Genomic DNA, 5,363 nt, shown 5'->3' with positions numbered 1-5,363 from the left:
AATTTCAGAAGAAGACGTTTCTCTTCTCCTCACATTATTTTCAGTAAGTCATGTATACTGCAAAGGAACTATTGTCAGTTGGTGGACTCTGGAGGGGACTGAGGAGCTTGTAAGATGCCTTAGCACCACAAACACAGAGGCCTTCAGATGTGTATGTGATAGTTTCACAACCCACATAGACACTTCAGATCCTTTATCTCTTTCAGAGGAAGTATGCCCACTGAAGAAAAAGAGAAATACAGCATTCCTGAGCCACGGCATCCTAAGAAATGCAGTAATGTGAAGAATATCATCAAATGGCAACCCACGAGAAAAGAAAGTGAGATGACTATTTCTTTGCTGGGAGGTTGTTCAGTCGGAGTAGAGCTGTTAAAACTGCCAACTGCAATATCTTTTTAGATTCAGTGAAGCTGTCAATTCAGTAGGAGGCACTGCTTTCTGACCCACTTCACCTGTCAATGATTTCAGACCCTTTAATTGACGTTTCCAAAGACAAGGTCCTCCTCAATCTTCCTCAGACAGCCGGTAGCAGTGCACTCCTCTGCCAGCCCAGCACCTGCCCCTAATCATGGAAACAGACAGCACAAAAAAAACTTTTTTCAGCAAAGAAATACAAGAAAAGCAGAGGGCAGTAATGGGCATCCCTGTTGAAAGCCTCAAATTTTGCAGGGACCAGTTGGCAGCCTGAGGTTCATGCATATCCGTCTTTAAAGATCTGCAGACCTTACTGTGGATAAACATTTTCACTGGGACTATTTCTTTAGTAGTTTCTAATTTAACTTTTTAATGCTTTGATCAACACAAAAAAGGTTTAATTTAGTAGATTTGTCAGCCAGTAGTACGTAAAATGACCAGAAAAAGATCAAGAAATGAAATTAATTGTCATTGTAATGATTCTTTTTCCCACCTAACGTAAATTCTTTTGGATAACAGATCATTTAATTTCAGTTTAGTTCATTTTTATTTCATTCTTAATTTTTGCTCCACATGGGACTTTTGGCTAGCAGCATGACAAAAACAGACTCATTAATACAGACTCATCCCGACAAAGAACAGAATAAAACCCAGTAAAAAAATTCTCTACAAAAATAAAAACTCAGTTATAGGCTTGCAGCAAACATCAACGTGGAAGACATCTTACAATTTTGACCAAAAACATCTCCATGGTTACCACTGGGAGTACGTGGGAAAATATGTGTTTTTGTGATTTGGTTGAGCTGACCCTTCCAGTTCAACTCAAGTCAAAGTCTCAAGTGTACAACTCTGCCTATTGAGGGTTGCTGGACTTCCTGAAGCAAGCATGTGTTGCTGTCTGAAACAGTGAGGCACAAAAACAAGACTTTCTTGTTGGGATGTTTTCATCCATGACTGGAGCCCTTGAATGTATGCATAAATTACTGCTCTTAAATTTAGAAACAAGGCGATGTGCAGTAGACAATGTATGAGACAGTGAGAGTGTTTCAATACAGTATCAGTTTGAGGCAACATGTGATCTCCATAAAACTGTCATTAACATTTTGTCCCTAAGGGGAGTAAAGATATTTTTCTTCACTGTACCTCCTCCACAGCTGTTCATTATCACAACATACATTTATACAGTATTCAATGGTATATACATAACATAGAAGAGGTAAGAGAGGGAAAGGGAGATAAATACATTCTGTAATTGACAGTTAATTGTCAATTTTTCACATCAGTCAAAATCAAATTGTCCTGTTAAGTCAGGTCAGAAACCAGCTTATAATGCAACCTTGTTATTACCTCTCCTATTCAGTCAACTGAATAGATTTAAACGGAATCATTTGTCTAATAAGTATGAATGCAGATTGCCCTGCTTTTCACTCTTTTGTCCACTAGAGGGCAACCAAGACTCGAAAATGTGGTTTAATATGAAGTAAATGGCCACCAGGTTAATGCCAGAGGTAACTTTTTCTCCATCTCATACTCTTAATGTTAGCATGTTATTTTAACTGACTGGAAACTGACTGGTAACCAGTGGAAAGAGGCTAAAACAGGAGTGATATGATCTCTTATCAGTTATATAGACAATGCAGGTAGTGTCAGCTAAGGTTTCATAGATATTATAATGAACTTAAAAATATTTGAACGTGCCTGTGTAAATATACTTATGCTCCTGTATGTGTGTTACATAATACTGCAACAGACCTTTATTGCTGTTTTGTTTTTGTTTTTTTAAATCCATAACTTTTATAATCAAAGTGTTGAATTTGGATTATAAAGTGCAATCTAGCTCATTCTGTCAGACTATAACTGACTGATGATGGAAAACCACAATCAGGAGCATGTATATCCTCAATGTCTCAATGATTTGTGGGCATCAATTCAATAAACTCATCAGGCCCTCAACCACAGATCATCACACACCTCAGAGAACTGATCTCACAGTAAGCTTTCACAAGCTTTCAGGATAAATGTGTGTGATATTTGCTTTATTTCTGCTTGTTTGTGAGTGTGTTTGTTTGTGTATTACATCAGTTTCCTCATCCACAGACAAACTATCCCCAAATTAATGTTTTTGTACAAACAGTGGTGGAATCTGTCAGCTGGTACTGTCTAATCTGGGGGATGTTCTGTATTTGTTGGGTGCATTCACAGATAATCCAACTATTTAAGTCTTGTGTCCACAAAATTACTTCTTAAGATGCACATATCAAATTCAGTTTGATATTTTTTGGTCTTTTGGATATCCTAACCCCAATTATGTATAAGTTTTTGTGGTCTTACATCTCCGCAGAGATGGTCAGGAGCTCCTCTACAACATTGAAAATGAAATTTACCAGTTTCACAGCTTCACTTTAATTTCAAATATTTCGCAAATCCTCAGTGTTAATAACTCAGTATGGAACAGTTATAGCACTTAGTGAAGACTTTTAGGTGTTTTTTTCTAAACATTTGTTATCAGGATCAGGGAAGGCAAGCTTTCAGAAAATGTGTCACCATGAAAATCAAATCTATACATTTCTCCTAGAAATGACATATAATTAGAAATATAATTAGTAGTATTATTATTAGTAGTAGCAGTGTCAGAATATTTCTGAGAAGACAGAATGAAATATATGTTAAACAATATAAAAACCCAGTTTGGATGGCAGTTAATTCCTATCAAAAGGTGTGGACAACTGTACTCTGTTTTCTCTCTTATCCTCCATGTGTATTTGCAGGATTGTTCAGTGTAAACAATGAAAGTATTATAAGCAGATCTGCTTTCAGTCTGCAGCAGTTTAGCATGACCAGCACCATGCCGGCTTGTGTGTTTTTTTCTTATATTCGATGGATTTCAGACAAATAAAAGAGGTGATTGCTGCAGATACTGTATGTCTCTAAGTCAGTGTGAAATAGTCAAAGCCTCTGTGATTTCAGTCAGTGGGTGTTTGCTCCGTGATAGTGCACCCCGATATGATCAAGAAAAGTTGATATAAAGCTAATAAAATTTAAAAAAAATACAACAGTACCATGGAATAGATGAGGCTATTAAAAGAATGGTCTAGACCTGCTCCATGTGAAAAGTGCCCTGAGATGACTTTTGTTGTGATTTGGTGCTATATAAAATAAAATGAATTGAATTGAATTTTAAAACAACATAAAACCATAACTGGATGCAGTTTTTGTGATAATGGAGCTCTCTGTGGTGGTGGAGCAGCTGCTTCTTCTTAACAGTTCCGACCACATCTAAGACATTCTTACCTTTGCTCTCATAAGTCAACCGGATATCTGCAGCAGTGTACGTGTGTCTTGCACATGTATTAAAGCCACAATAACTAAATATGTCATGTTTAGAGGCCTGCCTCTACAACCTCTGCATTCAAAAATATCTGCAGGGACTAATCACTGACTTGCTAGTATAAGTAGTTACAGATGGCTCTATGTCCTTATTATCAGCTTTTCACAATGCTTATGTAAAAGCAACAAAAACAAATACAGTACTAGTCAAAAGTTTGGACACAACTTCCTATTCACTTGAATGAGAAAGTGTGTCCAAACTTTTGACTAGTACTATGCATCTTGTCCATGTCTCACCACCCAGTGCTGAGTTCCCATAATGCTCATAAACCCCTGAATGGCAGGTGTACAAAAAGTAACCCCCTACTTTTCCTCCTATAACTTTGGTAATTATCGGACAGTGTTTCAAAAAGCCCAAAAAGCAGTGTGTTGCAAGACTAGAAATATGCTCTCAGACTACCTGTATATATATGTGTGTGTGTGTGTGTGTGTGTCTGTGTGTGTGTCTGTGTGTGTGTGTGTGTGCGTGTTTAAGTGCAATCATGATTGAAATAAATAAATAAATAAAATAAATTTCTTTGCACAGAAACATGAAACCAAGATGCCACCTTGGCTGTGTTTTTTATATCTCAGGTGAATAAAATGAAGCATATAATAAAGCATATACTCTGCATATACATCTACTAACAATTTGATTTTCTTGCTTCCAGACACATTATTGTTAAATAGATTATCAGAATAGGAACCAGATTATAAATTTGTACTTCCAATTTCTCTTGCAGGTGCTTGCTAATAGGGCTTAATATCTCCAAGAAAGGTACACAGTGTGGTGCAATGGAAAGATTAAATGAATGTACTGTTAATTAATAAATGGCTTAATTGCAAGAACAGTGTACAGTAATCTCCTTTCTTCAAAACAAATTCAGTTTATCAGTTTGGATCTCACTGGGCTTCACTTTGCCCAGTGATAAGACTGCCAACCTTCAGTGAGCACATGAAAAACCATTCATTCATACAGCAGATAGCATCATAGAAAACATAAAGTTATGAATCACTGTTGTTTGATGGTGGGCTCACATCATATGCGTGTACCATGAACAGTTTGCATTACAGTGGTGCATAGTTTTGCCTTGTTATCATTTAGTGGTACACCGGGACCAGACAGGGGCAGTGTTGTTCAAGTAGCACGTTCTATTGGAGGCCGGAAGTGACCGAGAGCTGGCTGAGGTTACATTTACAGCCCCAGCAAATAAAAAACACCTTTGCATTCATAAAATATTTTATTGAGATCAAGTCAGACAGAGTTTAACTGAATTTTGATTTAATTCAATCCTATACAAAAACACCACAACTTTTAGCTTTGCATTATGCACAATTATGCAAATGCACATCTTTATGACACTATTTTAAAAAGGAACATTACACTAAAGGCTTCACAGAAGTAGCTCTAGGTCTAATTGTTGAGATACTGTAGATATCGTAGGCTATTATAGATAGATAGATAGATAGATAGATAGATAGATAGATAGATAGATAGATAGATAGATAGATAGTAATGTAAAATGTAAAACAGATTGATAAAGGTATCAGTGTGCATGTGCGCGCCCTCTGCAGGCGGTGCT

This window comes from Thunnus maccoyii, chromosome 19, assembly GCF_910596095.1.
Source record: "Thunnus maccoyii chromosome 19, fThuMac1.1, whole genome shotgun sequence".
Taxonomy (NCBI): domain Eukaryota; kingdom Metazoa; phylum Chordata; class Actinopteri; order Scombriformes; family Scombridae; genus Thunnus; species Thunnus maccoyii.
This window is presented reverse-complemented; position numbering follows the sequence as displayed.